At 48.0% G+C, this 21,042-nt stretch overlaps 1 protein-coding gene across 10 annotated transcripts in view; it reads left to right on the top strand.

The window, feature by feature from the left end:
- HUWE1 (HECT, UBA and WWE domain containing E3 ubiquitin protein ligase 1) overlaps positions 1-21,042 on the top strand; it is a 1,403,674-nt gene that overhangs the window by 683,818 nt on the left and 698,814 nt on the right. The window lies entirely within an intron of this gene.

The following is a 21,042-nucleotide window of genomic DNA, read 5'->3' as shown; positions in this document are numbered from 1 at the left end:
GTACATCACGCAGCAATTAACACTGGACTCCGTGGTAGTAGGTGCAGCTCGCAAAAGGCCGAAATCACACACATCGGGAGATGCACCACCACCCGACAAAAAGTCGCAAATTCGATGCAGCGGGGAAAGGGGTTGCGGCACAGGCAGCCAACCAATGGCGCATTGCCAATTCACAGGCCTTGCTATCAAGATACGATAGAGCTCATTGGGACGAAATGCAACATTTCATCAAGCATTTACCCAAAGAGTTCCAAAAGCGTGCGCAACAAGTGGTGGAAGAAGGCCAGAGTATCTCTAATAACCAGATACGGTCGGCAATGATGCAGCAGACACAGCTGCAAGAACTGTAAATACAGAGGTCACCATACGGAGACACGCATGGCTACGCACCTCAGGATTCAAGCCAGAAATTCAACAGGCTGTGCTTAATATGCCTTTTAACGGACAGCAGTTGTTTGGGCCGGAAGTAGACACTGCTATTGAAAAACTTAAAAAGGACACAGATACGGCCAAGGCCATGGGCACACTCTACTCCCCACAGAGCAGAGGCACATTTCGAAAGACACCGTTTAGAGGGGGTTTTCGAGGCCCGAGCACAGAGCCCTCAACCTCACAAACAAGGCCCACATACCAGAGCCAGTATTAGAGGGGAAGTTTTCGGGGACAATACAGAGGGGGGCAGTTCCCTAAAACTAGAGTGAAGTTCCAAAGTCCCAAGACACTGCAAAATAAACAGTGACTTCAGTGTCACAAATCCCCAACACATAACACCAGTGGGGGGGAGACTAACAAATTTTTACCAAAACTGGGAGAAAATAAGACACGTGGGTCCTAGCCATTATTCAACATGGTTATTGCATAGAATTCCTGCAATTCCCTCCAAATGTCCCACCGAAAACACATGTCCAAACACATGGATCTATTACAACTGGAGGTCTAAGCGTTGTTGCAAAAAGATGCAATAGAACTAGTACCAATTCATCAGAAAGGAACAGGAGTTTACTCCCTGTACTTTCTCATACCCAAAAAAGACAAAACTCTAAGACCCATCCTAGATCTCAGAACATTAAACATTTACATCAAATCCGATCACGTTCACATGGTGACACTGCAAGACGTGATCCCATTGCTCAAACAAGACTACATGACAACACTAGACCTCAAGGATGCGTATTTCCATATACCCATACATCCTTCCCACAGAAAGTACTTAAGGTTTGTAATCCAAGGAGTACATTACCAGTTCAAAGTGTTGCCATTCGGAATAACAACAGCGCCAAGAGTTTTTACAAAATGCCTTGCCGTAGTAGCAGCCCATATCAGAAGGCAGCAAATACATGTGTTCCCGTACCTAGACGATTGGTTAATCAAAACCAATACGCAAGAACGGTGTTCACAACACACAAAGTATGTAATAGAAACCCTTCACAACCTAGGGTTCTCACTCAACTACAACAAATCACACCTACAGCCGTGTCAAATACAACAGTACTTAGGAGCAACAATCAACACAAAAAATGGGATTGCCACTCAGAGGGTACAGGCATTCCAAAACGTAATACAGGCCATGCACCCAAACCAAAGGTTCCAGGTAAAATTAGTAATGAAACTACTAGGCATGATGTCCTCATGCATAGCCATTGTCCCAAACGCAAGATTACACATGCGGCCCTTACAACAGTGCCTAGCATCACAATGGTCACAAGCACAGGGTCAACTTGAAGATCTAATGTTGATAGACCGCCAAACATACACCTCGCTTCAATGGTGGAACACTATAAATTTAAACCAAGGGAGGCCATTCCAAGACCCAGTGCCTCAATACGTAATAACAGCGGATGCTTCCATGGTAGGGTGGGGAGCACACCTCAACCATCACAGCATCCAAGGACAATGGGACACTCAGCAGAGACAGCTTCATATAAATCACTTAGAACTACTAGCAGTATTTCTAGCGTTGAAAGCATTTCAACCTCTAATAACCAACAAACACATTCTTGTCAAAACAGACAACATGACAACAATGTATTATCTGAACAAACAGGGAGGGGCACACTCGACACAATTGTCTCTTAGCTCAAAAGATATGGCATTGGGCGATTCACAACCACATTCGCATAATAGCGCAGTTCATACCAGGAATTCAAAATCAGTTAGCCGACAATCTCTCTCGGGATCACCAACAGATCCACGAATGGTAAATTCATCCCCAAATACTAAAAACTTACCTCCAAAGATGGGGAACACCGCAAATAGACCTATTTGCAACAAAAGAAAACGCAAAATGCCAAAACTTCGCATCCAAGGACCCACAGCCTCACTCTCAAGGCAATGCGCTATGGATGAGTTGGTCGGGTACATTTGCATACGCTTTTCCCCCTCTCCCACTCCTTCCGTATCTAGTAAACAAATTGAGTCAAAACAAACTCCTTCTGATAGCACCAACTTGGGCACGACAACCTTGGTACACAACACTACTAGACCTCTCAGTAGTACCTCATATCAAACTGCCAAACAGACCAGATCTGTTAACTCAACACAAACAACAGATCAGACACCCGAATCCAGCATCGCTCAATCTAGCAATTTGGCTCCTGAAATCTTAGAATTCGGACACCTAGACCTTACACAAGAATGCATGGAGGTCATAAAACAAGCTAGGAAAACAACCACAAGACATTGCTACGCAAATAAGTGGAAAAGATTTGTTATTTACTGCCATAATAATCAAATTCAACCATTACACACATCTGCTAAAAACATCGTAAGCTACCTACTACACTTACAAAAGTCCAAGTTAGCTTTTTCATCCATTAAAATACATCTGACTGCAATTTCGGCTTATCTGCAAATTACGCACTCAACTTCATTATTCAGAATCCCGGTCATAAAAGCATTTATGGAGGGTCTGAAAGATTATCCCACCAAGAACACCACCAGTTCCTTCGTGGAACCTCAACATCGTATTAACACGACTCATGGGTCCACCTTTTGAACCCATGCACTCATGTGAGATACAGTACTTGTGAGATACAGTACTTAACATGGAAAGTAGCCTTTCTAATAGCTATCACATCTCTTAGAAGAGTAAGTGAAATACAAGCCTTTACCATACAAGAACCCTTTATACAAATACACAAACATAAAGTAGTTCTACGCACAAATCCTCAATTCTTACCTAAAGTCATATCACCGTTCCACTCAAATCAAACTGTGGAACTCCCAGTGTTCTTTCCAGAACCAGATTCTGTAGCTGAGAGAGCATTACATACATTAGACATCAAAAGGGCACTAATGTACTACATTGATAGAACCAAACAAATTTGCAAAACAAAACAATTTTGTTGCTTTCCAAAAACCTCATACAGGGAATCCAATATCCAAACAAGGCATTGCCAGATGGATAGTTAAATGTATTCAAACCGGTTATATAAAAGCAAAAATAGAACTGCCTATTACACCAAAGGCACACTCCACTAGAAAGAAAGGTGCTACCATGGCCTTTCTAGGAAACCTACCAATAACTGAAATCTGTAAGGCAGCCACATGGTCTACGCCTCATACATTTACCAAGCATTTCTGCGTGGATGTGTTAACAACACAGCAAGCCACAGTAGGACAAACAGTATTACGGACTTTATTTAAAACAACTTCAACTCCTACAGGCTGAACCACTGCTTTTGGGGGAGATAACTGCTTACTAGTCCATGCACAACATGTGTATCTGCAGCTACACATGCCATCAAATGGAAAATGTCACTTACCCACTGTACATCTGTTTGTGGCATGAGGCGCTGCAGATTCACATGCGCCCTCCCACCTCCCCGGGAGCCTGTAGCCGTTTTAAGTTGACAAAAAAGTTAAACTTGTACATTTGTAAATATATCACTTTTAGCCACATTATGTACATACATACTTACTCCATTGCATGGGCACTATTACTATATACACAACTCCTACCTCACCCTCTGCGGGGAAAACAATCTAAGATGGAGTCGATGCCCATGCGCAATGGAGCCGAAAGGGGAGGAGTACCTCGATCTCGTGACTCGAAAAGACTTCTTCGAAGAAAAACAACTTGTAGCACTCCGAGCCCAACACCAGATGGCGGGATATGCACAGCATGTGAATCTGCAGCGTCTCATGCCACGAACAGATGTACACTGGGTAAGTGAAATTTTCCTTTTCACAGACCTTGAAAGCATGGTCTTCTTCCTAATTGCAAGAGCACGTCCAACTCAAACGGTCTTAGCACAAACTAATTTCAATGTTTATGAAATTGTCTGACTGACTCTATGGAGCAGCTCTGTCCTTGAGCCTCTTGCTGCTACATTTGATCTAAGGTGCCTATAGGCCTTCCCCTGTGCACCTCTGCGGATATTTATTATGGCTACAATGCCTGTAGGATGTGAGATGCCTTTAAGAGCTGCAACTGACACATTATCCCCAGAGGCAGTTTCAGTATAGGACGTTCTTGGTTGTTGTGGCCCAATCTCTGCATGCTACCACAGTACTTCTGTGTTTTTGGGGGAGTGGGGGGGAATCTGTAAGTGGTGAATTGCACATGTCCCAAATTCTTGCACTTGGACTTCGGTGCACGTGCCAGAGAATGCATTGAAACTTGATTGAGTCAATGGCTGGTTCGATTGGTACTGGCATGACCCTCCAAAGGTGTGCTTGGGTGAGGATCTCCAGCGTCTGAATGCATGTTGTAAGGAAATGCCTCTTTGGCATGGTTGCCCCCTGACTTTTTGCCTTTGCTGATGCTATGTTTACAATTGAAAGTGTGCTGAGGCCTGCTAACCAGGCCCCAGCACCAGTGTTCTTTCCCTAACCTGTACTTTTGTATCCACAATTGGCAGACCCTGGCATCCAGATAAGTCCCTTGTAACTGGTACTTCTAGTACCAAGGGCCCTGATGCCAAGGAAGGTCTCTAAGGGCTGCAGCATGTCTTATGCCACCCTGGAGACCCCTCACTCAGCACAGACACACTGCTTGCCAGCTTGTGTGTGCTAGTGAGGACAAAACGAGTAAGTCGACATGGCACTCCCCTCAGGGTGCCATGCCAGCCTCTCACTGCCTATGCAGTATAGGTAAGACACCCCTCTAGCAGGCCTTACAGCCCTAAGGCAGGGTGCACTATACCATAGGTGAGGGTACCAGTGCATGAGCATGGTACCCCTACAGTGTCTAAACAAAACCTTAGACATTGTAAGTGCAGGGTAGCCATAAGAGTATATGGTCTGGGAGTCTGTCAAACACGAACTCCACAGCACCATAATGGCTACACTGAAAACTGGGAAGTTTGGTATCAAACTTCTCAGCACAATGAATGCACACTGATGCCAGTGTACATTTTATTGTAAAATACACCACAGAGGGCACCTTAGAGGTGCCCCCTGAAACTTAACCGACTGTCTGTGTAGGCTGACTAGTTCCAGCAGCCTGCCACACTAGAGACATGTTGCTGGCCCCATGGGGAGAGTGCCTTTGTCACTCTGAGGCCAGTAACAAAGCCTGCACTGGGTGGAGATGCTAACACCTCCCCCAGGCAGGAGCTGTAACACCTGGCGGTGAGCCTCAAAGGCTCACCCCTTTGTCACAGCCCAGCAGGGCACTCCAGCTTAGTGGAGTTGCCCGCCCCCTCCCTCCGGCCACGGCCCCCACTTTTGGCGGCAAGGCTGGAGGGAACAAAGAAAGCAACAAGGAGGAGTCACTAGCCAGTCAGGACAGCCCCTAAGGTGTCCTGAGCTGAGGTGACTCTGACTTTTAGAAATCCTCCATCTTGCAGATGGAGGATTCCCCCAATAGGGTTAGGATTGTGACCCCCTCCCCTTGGGAGGAGGCACAAAGAGGGTGTACCCACCCTCAGGGCTAGTAGCCATTGGCTACTAACCCCCCAGACCTAAACACGCCCTTAAATTTAGTATTTAAGGGCTACCCTGAACCCTAGAAAATTAGATTCCTGCAACTACAAGAAGGACTGCCTAGCTGAAAACCCCTGCAGAGGAAGACCAGAAGACGACAACTGCCTTGGCTCCAGAAACTCACCGGCTTGTCTCCTGCCTTCCAAAGATCCTGCTCCAGCGACGCCTTCCAAAGGGACCAGCGACCTCGACATCCTCTGAGGACTGCCCCTGCTTCGAAAAGACAAGAAACTCCCGAGGACAGCGGACCTGCTCCAAGAAAAGCTGCAACTTTGTTTCCAGCAGCTTTAAAGAACCCTGCTAGCTCCCCGCAAGAAGCGTGAGACTTGCAACACTGCACCTGGCGACCCCGACTCGGCTGGTGGCGATCCAACACCTCAGGAGGGACCCCAGGACTACTCTAAGACTGTGAGTACAAAAACCTGTCCCCCCTGAGCCCCCACAGCGCCGCCTGCAGAGGGAATCCCGAGGCTTCCCCTGACCGCGACTCTTTGAATCCTAAGTCCCGACACCTGGGAGAGACCCTGCACCCGCAGCCCCCAGGACCTGAAGGACCGGACTTTCACTGGAGGAGTGACCCCCAGGAGTCCCTCTCCCTTGATCAAGTGGAGGTTTCCCCGAGGAACCCCCCCCTTGCCTGCCTGCAGCGCTGAAGAGATCCCTAGATCTCCCATTGACTTCCATTACAACCCGACGCTTGTTTCTACACTGCACCCGGCCGCCCCCGCGCTGCTGAGGGTGAAATTTCTGTGTGGGCTTGTGTCCCCCCCGGTGCCCTACAAAACCCCCCTGGTCTGCCCTCCGAAGACGCGGGTACTTACCTGCAAGCAGACCGGAACCGGGGCACCCCCTTCTCTCCATTCTAGCCTATGTGTTTTGGGCACCACTTTGAACTCTGCACCTGACCGGCCCTGAGCTGCTGGTGTGGTGACTTTGGGGTTGCTCTGAACCCCCAACGGTGGGCTACCTTGGACCAAGAACTAAGCCCTGTAAGTGTCTTACTTACCTGGTTAACCTAACAAATACTTACCTCCCCTAGGAACTGTGAAAATTGCACTAAGTGTCCACTTCTAAAACAGCTATTTGTGAATAACGTGAAAAGTATACATGCAATTTTGATGATTTGAAGTTCCTAAAGTACTTACCTGCAATACCCTTCGAATGAGATATTACATGTAGAATTTGAACCTGTGGTTCTTAAAATAAACTAAGAAAAGATATTTTTCTATATAAAAACCTATTGGCTGGATTTGTCTCTGAATGTGTGTACCTCATTTATTGTCTATGTGTATGTACAACAAATGCTTAACACTACTCCTTGGATAAGCCTACTGCTCGACCACACTACCACAAAATAGAGCATTAGTATTATCTATTTTTACCACTATTTTACCTCTAAGGGGAACCCTTGGACTCTGTGCATGCTATTCCTTACTTTGAAATAGCACATACAGAGCCAACTTCCTACACATGTTTTAACAGCATTGTACATGTGCCTTTTGTGGATGAATCTCTGATTACTTACCTAGACTGCTTTAGGCAACAACGGTATAAACATGAGTCTGTTCTCCCCTGAAATGTAAATCTTCCAGTGCCACAGGAAGCTCTAGCATCCATTGATTAACTGTAGCTTACACACAGATTTTAGCAGCCCCAATATTTTGTACTTGTGTAGTTAGAGTAAATTGGTGCACAGTGCAGAAAGTTTTCCATTGTGGGATTTTGATTGAGAGTCCTAGACATATAATTTCACCTATGGGTGGGATTGGGCCACGTACCTTAAATATTTTCTCAATACAAGCACAATTTTGCCTTTCTGTATCTATTAAATTAAATATTACACCGGAACCTTGAGGTTATGAGTGTAGAAAATTGTTTTATTTCTGCTCTTAGTTTCCTTAGTAGGCACTTGGTATGCATCAATACTTGGTTATTTTACCTCCACCTCTGGATCTCTTGTTCTGCGATGAACATGATGCTATTGTACTCAAGGATTTTACGATAACTGGCAAGTTGTCCATGGAAACAATTCACAGATGTAACGAAGATGGCATTTAACGATCCATAGTCCCAAATCTTTGATCTGCCACAAATACGAACTCAAAAACTGTTTAGAAATGTTATGCTAGAGTTTGTGTAGCCTTTGGAACGTGTATTTTGTGGTTAACAGAATGAGTGAAATTAGAAAAATTAGTCGAACTAACTTCAGCAGAAGCTTTAGCAAGGAGTGCCCTTAAGTGGGAAGTAGAGTGGGTAAGCATAATAGACTTTACTGCGTTTACACTTTTAAAAAAAATTCAATTAAATTTGTTTGCATTTTCTATTTATATTTGTCCAAAAATAGATGACTAAAATTCTTCCTTAATCGTTTTTAGGACATTAGAAAGTAAAATTGCATTTAAATTAACAGGAGGTTACGTGACGTAAAAGTTGACTCTGCATCTTTAAGGTAGCCAGCAGCCTCAGTATTCCATCCTTCCTTGTACTGGCAGTTGTTTTGGTTCTCTTTAATAGAATGTTTGTGTAAGGAAATGCCTCCTTGGAATGGTTACCCCCGGACTTTTTGCCTTTGCTGATGCTATGTTTTGATTTGAAAGTGTGCTGAGGCATGCTAACCAGGCCCCAGCACCAGTGTTCTTTCCGTAACCTGTACTTTTGTTTCCACAATTGGCACACCCTGGCATCCAGGTAAGTCCCTTGTAACTGGTACCTCTGGTACCAAAGGCCCTGATGCCAGGGAAGGTCTCTAAGGGCTGCAGCATATCTTATGCCACCCTAGGGACCCCTCACTCAGCACAGACACACTGATTGCCAGCTTGTGTGTGCTAGTGCGGATAAAAGAGTAAGTCGACATGGCACTCCCCTCAGGGTGCCATGCCAACCTCACACTGCCTATGCAGTATAGATAAGTCACCCCTCTAGCAGGCCTTACAGCCCTAAGGCAGGGTGCACTATACCATAGGTGAGGGAATAAGTGCATGAGCACTATGCCCCTACAGTGTCTATGCAAACCCTTAGACATTGTAAGTGCAGGGTAGCCATAAGAGTATATGGTCTGGAAGTCTGTCATGCACGAACTCCACAGCACCATAATGGCTACACTGAAAACTGGGAAGTTTGGTATCAAACATCTCAGCACAATAAATGCACACTGATGCTAGTGTACATTTTATTGTAACATACACCCCAGAGGGCACCTTAGAGGTGCCCCCTGTAAGGAAATGCCTCCTTGGCATGGTTGCCCCCTGACTTTTTGCCTTTGCTGATGCTATGTTTACAATTGAAAGTGTGCTGAGGCCTGCTAACCAGGCCCCAGCACCAGTGTTCTTTCCCTAACCTGTACTTTTGTATCCACAATTGGCAGACCCTGGCATCCAGATAAGTCCCTTGTAACTGGTACTTCTAGTACCAAGGGCCCTGATGCCAAGGAAGGTCTCTAAGGGCTGCAGCATGTCTTATGCCACCCTGGAGACCTCTCACTCGGCACAGACACACTGCTTGCCAGCTTGTGTGTGCTAGTGAGAACAAAACGAGTAAGTCGACATGGCACTCCCCTCAGGGTGCCATGCCAGCCTCTCACTGCCTATGCAAGTATAGGTCAGTCACCCCTCTAGCAGGCCTTACAGCCCTAAGGCAGGGTGCACTATACCATAGGTGAGGGTACCAGTGCATGAGCATGGTACCCCTACAGTGTCTAAACAAAACCTTAGACATTGTAAGTGCAGGGTAGCCATAAGAGTATATGGTCTGGGAGTTTGTCAAACACGAACTCCACAGCACCATAATGGCTACACTGAAAATTGGGAAGTTTGGTATCAAACTTCTCAGCACAATAAATGCACACTGATGCCAGTGTACATTTTATTGCAAAATACACCCCAGAGGGCACCTTAGAGGTGCCCCCTGAAACTTAACCGACTGTCTGTGTAGGCTGACTAGTTCCAGCAGCCTGCCACACTAGAGACATGTTTCTGGCCCCATGGGGAGAGTGCCTTTGTCACTCTGAGGCCAGTAACAAAGCCTGCACTGGGTGGAGATGCTAACACCTCCCCCAGGCAGGAGCTGTAACACCTGGCGGTGAGCCTCAAAGGCTCACCCCTTTGTCACAGCCCAGCAGGGCACTCCAGCTTAGTGGAGTTGCCCGCCCCCTCCGGCCACGGCCCCCACTTTTGGCGGCAAGGCTGGAGGGAACAAAGAAAGCAACAAGGAGGAGTCACTGGCCAGTCAGGACAGCCCCTAAGGTGTCCTGAGCTGAAGTGACTCTAACTTTTAGAAATCCTCCATCTTGCAGATGGAGGATTCCCCCAATAGGGTTAGGATTGTGACCCCCTCCCCTTGGGAGGAGGCACAAAGAGGGTGTACCCACCCTCAGGGCTAGTAGCCATTGGCTACTAACCCCCCAGACCTAAACACGCCCTTAAATTTAGTATTTAAGGGCTACCCTGAACCCTAGAAAATTAGATTCCTGCAACAACAAGAAGGACTGCCTAGCTGAAAACCCCTGCAGAGGAAGACCAGAAGACAACAACTGCCTTGGCTCCAGAAACTCACCGGCCTGTCTCCTGCCTTCCAAAGAACTCTGCTCCAGCGACGCCTTCCAAAGGGACCAGCGACCTCTGCATCCTCTGACGACTGCCCTGCTTCGACGACGACAAGAAACTCCCGAGGACAGCGGACCTGCTCCAAAAAGACTGCAACTTTATCCAAAGGAGCAGTTTTAAAGAACCCTGCAATCTCCCCGCAAGAAGCGTGAGACTTGCAACACTGCACCCGGCGACCCCGACTCGGCTGGTGGAGAACCAACACCTCAGGGAGTACCCCCGGACTACTCTACGACTGTGAGTACCAAAACCTGTCCCCCCTGAGCCCCCACAGCGCCGCCTGCAGAGGGAATCCCGAGGCTTCCCCTGACCGCGACTCTCTGAAACCTAAGTCCCGACGCCTGGAAAAGACCCTGCACCCGCAGCCCCCAGGACCTGAAGGACCGGACTTTCACTGCAGAAGTGACCCCCAGGAGTCCCTCTCCCTTGCCCAAGTGGAGGTTTCCCCGAGGAAGCCCCCCCTTGCCTGCCTGCAGCGCTGAAGAGATCCCTTGATCTCTCATTGACTTCCATTGCGAACCCGACGCTTGTTCTAACACTGCACCCGGCCGCCCCCGCGCCGCTGAGGGTGAAATTTTTGTGTGGGCTTGTGTCCCCCCCGGTGCCCTACAAAACCCCCCTGGTCTGCCCTCCGAAGACGCGGGTACTTACTTGCTGGCAGACTGGAACCGGGGCACCCCCTTCTCTCCATTGAAGCCTATGCGTTTTGGGCACCACTTTGAACTCTGCACCTGACCGGCCCTGAGCTGCTGGTGTGGTAACTTTGGGGTTGCTCTGAACCCCCAACGGTGGGCTACCTTGGACCAAGAACTGAACCCTGTAAGTGTCGTACTTACCTGGTAAAACTAACAAAAACTTACCTCCCCCAGGAACTGTGAAAATTGCACTAAGTGTCCACTTTTAAAATAGCTATTTGTGAATAACTTGAAAAGTATACATGCAATTGAAATGATTCAAAGTTCCTAATGTACTTACCTGCAATACCTTTCAAACAAGATATTACATGTTAAATTTGAACCTGTGGTTCTTAAAATAAACTAAGAAAATATATTTTTCTATAACAAAACCTATTGGCTGGATTTGTCTCTGAGTGTGTGTACCTCATTTATTGTCTGTGTATGTACAACAAATGCTTAACACTACTCCTTGGATAAGCCTACTGCTCGACCACACTACCACAAAATAGAGCATTAGTATTATCTATTTTTACCACTATTTTACCTCTAAGGGGAACCCTTGGACTCTGTGCATGCTATTCCTTACTTTGAAATAGCACATACAGAGCCAACTTCCTACACCCCCTGAAACCTTAACTGACTATCCGTGTAGGCTGACTAGTTTTAGCAGCCTGCCACACACCAGACATGTTGCTGGCCACATGGGGAGAGTGCCTTTGTCACTCTGTGGCTAGTAACAAAGCCTGTACTGGGTAGAGATGCTGATCACCTCCCCCAGCAGGAACTGTAACACCTGGCGGTGAGCCTCAAAGGCTCACCCCCTTTGTTACAGCACCCCAGGGCATTCCAGCTAGTGGAGTTGCCCGCCCCCTCCGGCCACAGCCCCACTTTTGGCGGCAAGGCCGGAGGAGATAATGAGAAAAACGAGGAGTCACTGGCCAGTCAGGACAGCCCCTAAGGCATCCTGAGCTGAGGTGACTGACTTTTAGAAATCCTCCATCTTGCAGATGGAGGATTCCCCCAATAGGGATAGGAATGTGCCCCCCTCCCCTTGGGCGGAGGCACAAAGAGGGTGTACCCACCCTCAGGGCTAGTAGCCATTGGCTACTAACCCCCCAGACCTAAACACACCCTTAGATTTAGTATTTAAGGGCTCCCCAGAACCTAGGAAACTAGGTTCCTGCAACCTAAAAAGAGGAGGACTGCTAAGCTGTAAAACCCTGCAGAGAAGACGGAGACACCAACTGCTTTGGCCCCAGCTCTACCGGCCTGTCTCCCCACTTCTAAAGACACTGCTCCGGCAACGCTCTCCCCAGGGACCAGCGACCTCTGAAGCCTCAGAGGACTGCCCTGCATCTAGAAGGACCAAGAACTCCAGAGGACAGCGGCTCTGTTCACAAAAGACTGCAACTTTGAAACAACTTGCGTTTCCCGCCGGAAGCGTGAGACTTGACACTCTGCACCCAACGCCCCCGGCTCGACTTGTGGAGAACAATCACTTCAGGGAGGACTCCCCGGCGACTGCGAGACCGTGAGTAGCCAGAGTTGCCCCCCCCTCCCCCTGCCCCCCCGGGCCCCCACAGCGACGCCTGCAGAGGGATTCCCGAGGCTCACCCTGACCGTGACTGCCTACTTCTAAGAACCCAACGCCTGGTAGGGACACTGCATCCGCAGCACCCAGGACCTGAAGGATCCGAACTCCAGTGCAGGAGAGACCCCCAGGAGGCCCTCTCCCTTGCCCAGGTGGTGGCTACCCCGAGGAGCCCCCCCCCCTTGCCTGCCTGCACCGCTGAAGAGACCTCTTGGTCTCCCATTGACTCCCATTGGAAACCCGACGCTAGTTTGCACACTGCACCCGGCCGCCCCCGCGCTGCTGGGGGTGTACTTTTTGTGTGGACTTGTGTCCCCCCCCCCGGTGCCCTACAAAACCCCCCTGGTCTGCCCTCCGAAGACACGGGTACTTACCTGCTGGCAGACCGGAACCGGGGCACCCCCTTCTCTCCATTGAAGCCTATGTGTTTTGGGCACCTCTTTGACCTCTGCATCTGACCGGCCCTGAGCTGCTGGTGTGGTGACTTTGGGGTTGCTCTGAACCCCCAACGGTGGGCTACCTTGGACCCCAATTTGAAACCCGTAGGTGGTTTACTTACCTGCAAGAACTAACAGTTCGATGGCATCTGTCGCTGTAGATACACATGATATGCATGAGCTCGCCATCTGGTGTTGGGTCGGAGTGTTACAAGTTGTTTTTCTTCGAAGAAGTGTTTTCGAGTCACGGGACCGAGTGACTCCTCCTTCTGTGCTCATTGCGCATGGGCGTCGACTCCATCTTCGATTGTTTTCTTTCCGCCATCGGGTTCGGACGTGTTCCTGTCGCTCCGAGTTTCGGAACGGAAAGATAGCTGAAAACGGAAGATTTTCGACGGTATCGTTGCGATCCGGTTCGAGATAGACACATACGACGACGCGTTGAACATCGAAGCGCTTCGGTGCCCTTCGGGGTAGATTTCGGCACCCCGTCGGGGCCTAGTCGGCCCGACCGCGTGGAGAACAACGCCGATGGAACGGACCCCGTTTCGATTCTGCCCCGAATGCCACAACAAATATCCTTCTACGGACCTACACTCGGTCTGTAACCTGTGCCTGTCACCCGAGCACAGCGAAGAATCCTGTGAGGCCTGTCGGGCGTTCCGGTCCCGAAAAACTCTGCGCGACCGTCGAGCGAGAAGACTGCAGATGGCGTCCACGCCAAAGGAGCGTCGACAGTTCGAGACAGAAGAGGAACAGGAGGAATCCTTTTCCATCCAGGATTCAGACTCCGATGAGCTAGACTCTACAAAAACTGTGAGTAAGACGTCGAGATCAGAACTTAAGAAAGGAAAAAAGGCCCAGGGGACGCCACTGCCAACCGGCCATGGCTCCACCCAAATTCTCGGTGACCAACAATCGGCACCGAAAAAGGCCCATTCAGTGTCGAGATCGTCCGACTTCGGTCGAGACACCGGCACGCAGCCTCCTCGGGACCGAGAGAGTGCTAAACAGAAGCATCGACACCGAGAGTTCGGTGTCGACACGGATCGACGCCGAGACAGTGGCGCCGAAGACCATAGAGGCCAAGAATTTTCGGCACAGAAAAAGAGGAAGGTTACCTCGGAGCCGAAAAAACAAACAACAGGGTTTTCGGAGCCGAAAAAAGCGACATCAGACCCTGTTTCTGGCTCCTATACTGAAGAGCATTCTATGTCTTCTCAAATGAAGAAACATAGATTTGAACAAGAACTGCAATCCACTGACGTGGATCATACGCAAAAGCGTATCTTTATTCAGCAGGGGACTGGGAAGATCAGTACCCTTCCACCTGTCAAACGAAAGAGAACGCTTCAGTTTACTTCTCAGCAACAAACAGCACAAAAGGTAACACCTCCTCCCTCACCTCCACCTGTAACTCCGGCTTCGCCAACTTACACCCCGTCACATTCGCCAGCTCACACCGCCATGAGCCACGATGACCAAGATCAGGATGCGTGGGACTTGTACGACGCACCAGTGTCTGATAACAGCCCAGACACATACCCAACTAGGCCATCACCACCGGAAGACAGCACAGCCTACTCACAAGTGGTGGCTAGAGCAGCACTATTCCATAATGTGGAACTCCACTCGGAACAAGTAGAGGATGATTTTTTATTTAACACCCTCTCTTCAACCCACAGCTCCTACCAAAGCCTGCCGATGCTCCCAGGCATGCTATGCCATGCAAAGGACATTTTCAAGGAGCCAGTTAAAAGTAGGGCAGTGACGCCTAGGGTGGACAAAAAGTATAAGGCGCCTCCTACGGACCCTGTATTCATCACCTCTCAGCTGCCACCAGATTCTGTGGTGGTAGGGGCTGCCAGAAAACGGGCAAATTCACACACTTCTGGGGATGCACCTCCCCCAGATAAAGAAAGCAGGAAGTTCGATGCAGCCGGGAAGAGGGTTGCTGTCCAAGCAGCAAACCAGTGGCGCATCGCAAATTCACAAGCGCTGCTAGCGCGATACGACAGAGCCCACTGGGATGAGATGCAGCATCTCATTGAACATCTCCCAAAAGATCTGCAAAAAAGAGCAAAACAGGTTGTTGAGGAGGGTCAAAACATTTCCAACAATCAAATACGCTCCTCCATGGATGCAGCAGACACAGCCGCAAGGACCATTAATACGTCGGTTACCATCCGTAGGCACGCATGGCTCAGAACGTCTGGATTCAAGCCAGAAATTCAGCAGGCAGTGCTTAACATGCCAGTCAACGAAAAACTTCTGTTCGGTCCGGAGGTCGACACAGCCATAGAAAAGCTCAAGAAGGACACTGACACTGCCAAGGCCATGGGCGCACTCTACTCCCCGCAGAGCAGAGGATCTTATAACACCTTCCGCAAAACACCTTTTAGAGGAGGGTTTCGGGGTCAGGCCACACAAGCTAGCACCTCACAGTCCGCACCGCCCACCTACCAGGGACAGTACAGGGGAGGTTTTCGGGGCCAGTATAGAGGGGGGCAATTCCCTCGGAATAGAGGAAGATTTCAAAGCCCCAAAACCACTACCAACAAGCAGTGACTCACACGTCACTCACCCCTCCCACACAACACCAGTGGGGGGGAGGATACGTCAATATTACGAAGCATGGGACAAAATAACTACAGACACATGGGTCCTAGCAATTATCCAACATGGTTATTGCATAGAATTCCTGCAATTCCCCCCAGACATACCACCAAAATCACAAAATTTATCAAAATACCATTCACAGCTTCTAGAGATAGAAGTTCAAGCACTACTGCAAAAAAATGCAATAGAATTAGTACCAAGCACACAAATAAACACAGGAGTTTATTCACTGTACTTCTTGATACCAAAAAAGGACGAAACACTGAGACCAATTCTAGACCTCAGAGTAGTAAACACATTCATCAAATCAGACCACTTTCACATGGTCACACTACAAGAAGTGTTACCATTGCTCAAAAAACACAACTACATGACAACCCTAGACCTCAAGGACGCATATTTCCATATACCAATACACCAATCACACAGGAAATATCTAAGGTTTGTATTCAAAGGAATACATTACCAATTCAAAGTATTGCCTTTTGGTTTAACAACCGCTCCAAGAGTATTCACAAAATGCCTAGCAGTAGTCGCTGCACACATCAGAAGGCAGCAAATACATGTGTTCCCGTATCTAGACGACTGGCTAATCAAAACCAGTTCGCTCACACAATGCTCAAACCACACAAATCAAGTCATACAAACCCTCTACAAACTAGGGTTCACCGTCAACTTTGCAAAATCAAACATTCTGCCAAGCAAAGTACAGCAATATCTAGGAGCCATAATAGACACGACAAAAGGAGTAGCAACGCCAACCCCACAAAGGATCCACAATTTCAACAGTCATTCAACACATGTCTCCAAACCAAACAATACAAGCAAGAACAATACTACAGCTCCTAGGCATGATGTCCTCATGCATAGCCATTGTCCCAAACGCAAGACTGCACATGAGGCCCTTACAACAGTGCCTAGCCTCACAGTGGTCTCAAGCACAGGGTCACCTTCTAGATCTGGTGTTGCTAGACCGCCAAACTTACCTCTCGCTTCTATGGTGGAACAGTATAAATTTAAACATAGGGCGGCCTTTCCAAGACCCAGTGCCACAGTACGTAATAACAGATGCTTCCATGACAGGGTGGGGAGCACATCTCAATCAACATAAGAGGACAATGGAACATACATCAAACAAAACTGCATATAAATCATCTAGAATTATTAGCAGTTTTTCAAGCACTAAAAGCTTTCCAACCAATCATAACCCACAAATACATCCTTGTCAAAACAGACAACATGACAACGATGTATTATCTAAACAAACAAGGAGGAACACATTCAACGCAGTTAAGCTTGTTAGCTCAAAAAATATGGAAGTGGGCAATCCACCATCAAATTGGTCTAATAGCACAGTTTATTCCGGGGATCCAGAATCAGCTGGCAGACAATCTCTCTCGAGATCACCAGCAAGTCCACGAATGGGAAATCCACCCACAGATTCTGAACACCTACTTCACACTCTGGGGAACATCACAAATAGACTTATTTGCAACAAAAGAGAACGCAAAATGCCAAAGCTTCGCGTCCAGATACCCACACAAGCAATCCCAAGGCAATGCCCTATGGATGAACTGGTCAGGAATATTTGCTTACGCTTTTCCTCCTCTCCCTCTCCTTCCTTACCTAGTAAACAAATTGAGTCAAAACAAACTCAAACTCATTTTAATAGCACCAACGTGGGCAAGACAACCCTGGTACACAACACTGCTAGATCTGTCTGTAGTACCACACATCAAACTGCCCAACAAACCAGATCTGTTAACGCAACACAACCAACAGATCAGACACCCGGACCCAGCATCGCTGAATCTAGCAATCTGGCTCCTGAAATCCTAGAATTCGGACTCTTACAACTTAGCCAAGAGTGTATGGAAGTCATAAAGCAGGCCAGAAGGCCATCCACTAGACACTGCTACGCAAGTAAGTGGCAAAGATTTGCTTGGTACTGCCATCATAATCAGATACAACCACTAGACGCAACTCCAAAACATATAGTAAATTACTTGCTCCATTTACAAAAAGCAAAGCTAGCCTTCTCTTCTATTAAAATACACCTTGCAGCAATATCTGCATACCTGCAAACTACCTATTCAACTTCCTTGTATAGGATACCAGTTATCAAAGCATTCATAGAAGGGCTTAAAAGAATTATACCACCAAGAACACCACCTGTTCCTTCATGGAACCTAAACGTGGTTCTAACAAGACTCATGGGCCCACCTTTCGAACCCATGCACTCTTGCGGAATACAATTCCTAACCTGGAAAGTTGCCTTTCTCATTGCCATTACATCTCTAAGAAGAGTAAGTGAAATTCAAGCGTTCACAACACAAGAGCCTTTTATACAAATACATAGAAATAAGGTCGTCCTACGACCTAATCCAAAATTTTTACCAAAAGTTATTTCACCATTCCATCTAAATCAAACGGTAGAACTACCAGTTTTTTTCCCACAGCCAGATTCTGTGGCTGAAAGAGCACTACATACATTAGATGTCAAAAGAGCATTAATGTACTACATTGACAGAACAAAGAACATCAGAAAAACTAAACAGCTATTTATTGCATTCCAAAAACCTCATGCAGGTAACCCAATATCAAAACAAGGTATAGCCAGATGGATAGTTAAATGCATCCAAATCTGCTACCTTAAAGCAAAAAGACAACTGCCCATTACTCCCAGGGCACATTCAACAAGGAAAAAAGGTGCTTCAATGGCCTTTTTAGGAAACATCCCAATGCAGGAAATATGTAAGGCAGCCACTTGGTCTACGCCTCACACATTCACCAAACACTACTGTATAGATGTGCTATCCGCACAACAAGCTACAGTAGGTCAAGCTGTATTAAGAACTCTATTTCAGACAACTTCTACTCCTACAGGCTAAACCACCGCTTATGGGGAACTAACTGCTTACTAGTCTATGCATACCATGTGTATCTACAGCGACAGATGCCATCGAACTGAAAATGTCACTTACCCAGTGTACATCTGTTCGTGGCATCAGTCGCTGAGATTCACATGGACCCCCCCACCTCCCCGGAAGCCTGTAGCAGTTCAGAAGTTACCTTCAATTTTGTACATTTGTATATATATTATTTAATCCTTTAATAGGTACATACTTACATTTTTCATTGCGCGGGCACTATTACTATAGTACAACTCCTACCTCACCCTCTGCGGGGAAAACAATCGAAGATGGAGTCGACGCCCATGCGCAATGAGCACAGAAGGAGGAGTCACTCGGTCCCGTGACTCGAAAACACTTCTTCGAAGAAAAACAACTTGTAACACTCCGACCCAACACCAGATGGCGAGCTCATGCATACCATGTGAATCTCAGCGACTGATGCCACGAACAGATGTACACTGGGTAAGTGACATTTTCATTCGGTGGCATGTGTAGCTGCAGATACACATGTTGTGCATAGTCCGCCGTCTGGTGTTGGGTCGGAGTGTTACAAGTTGTTTTTCTTCGAAGAAGTCTTTTCGAGTCACGAGACCGAGGGACTCCTCCTCCTTTGTTCCATTGCGCATGGGCGTCGACTCCATGTTAGTTTTTTTTTTTTCCGCCATCGGGTTCGGACGTGTTCCTTTTCGCTCCGGGTTTCGGTACGGAAAGATAGTCATAACTTCGGAAAACTACGTCGGTATTGTTTCGTTCGGTATCGGGTTAGAATAGAATCGACACCGAATCGTGAAGAGCTCCGGTCGCCCTTTGGGGTAATTTCGATCCCCTGTCGGGGCCTGGTCGGCCCGACCGCGCGTAACATCGACACTGATGGAACGGACCCCGTTCCGATTCTGTCCTAAATGCCACAATAAATATCCATATACAGACCAACATTTGGTCTGTAACTTGTACCTGTCGCCCGAGCACAAGGAAGAAACGTGTGAGGCCTGTCGTGCGTTTCGGTCCCGAAAAACGCTCCGTGACCGGCGAGCCAGAAGATTGCAGATGGCGTCCACGCCGACAGGACACCGAGAGTTCGAGGGACAAGGAGAAGAAGAGGAAGCCTTCTCCATCCATGAATCGGACTCTGAGGAATTTGACGTCGAAGAAACCGTGAGTAAGACGTTGAAGCAAGCACCACACAAGAAAACAGACAAGGCCCAGGGGACGCCACTGCCAACAGGCCATGGCTCAACCCATAAAGTAGGTGACCGTCCATCGGCACCGAAAAAGGCCGAACTGGTGCCGAGATCGTCCGACTCTGGTTGAGACACAGGCACGCAGCAATCTCGGGACCGAGAAAGTGCTGCCGAAAAAGATCGACGCCGAGACAGCGGAACCGAAGGTGCTCGACGCAGAGACAGCGGCTGTAAAGAAATGGCTCCCTGTTGCAGTTACCCCCCACTTTTTGCCTGATACTGATGCTGACTTGACTGAGAAGTGTGCTGGGACCCTGCTAACCAGGCCCCAGCACCAGTGTTCTTTCACCTAAAATGTACCATTGTTTCCACAATTGGCACACCCTGGCATCCAGATAAGTCCCTTGTAACTGGTACCTCTGGTACCAAGGGCCCTGATGCCAGGGAAGGTCTCTAAGGGCTGTAACATGTATTATGCCACCCTAGAGACCCCTCACTCAGCACAGACACACTGCTTACAAGACTGTGTGTGCTGGTGAGAACAAAATGAGTAAGTCGACATGGCACTCCCCTCAGGGTGCCATGCCAGCCTCTCACTGCCTATGCAGTATAGGTAAGACACCCCTCTAGCAGGCCTTACAGCCCTAAGGCAGGGTGCACTATACCATAGGTGAGGGTACCAGTGCATGAGCACTGTGCCCCTACAGTGTCTAAGCAAAACCTTAGACATTGTAAGTGCAGGGTAGCCATAAGAGTATATGGTCTGGGAGTCTGTTTTACACGAACTCCACAGCACCATAATGGCTACACTGAAAACTGGGAAGTTTGGTATCAAACTTCTCAGCACAATAAATGCACACTGATGCCAGTGTACATTTTATTGTAAAATACACCACAGAGGGCACCTTAGAGGTGCCCCCTGAAACTTAACCGACTGTCTGTGTAGGCTGACTAGTTCTAGCAGCCTGCCACAAACCGAGACATGTTGCTGGCCCCATGGGGAGAGTGCCTTTGTCACTCTGAGGCCAGTAACAAAGCCTGCACTGGGTGGAGATGCTAACACCTCCCCCAGGCAGGAATTGTCACACCTGGC

The sequence above is a fragment of the Pleurodeles waltl genome, chromosome 10 (genome assembly GCF_031143425.1).
Source record: "Pleurodeles waltl isolate 20211129_DDA chromosome 10, aPleWal1.hap1.20221129, whole genome shotgun sequence".
Lineage (NCBI taxonomy): Eukaryota > Metazoa > Chordata > Amphibia > Caudata > Salamandridae > Pleurodeles > Pleurodeles waltl.
This window is presented reverse-complemented; position numbering and strand designations above follow the sequence as displayed.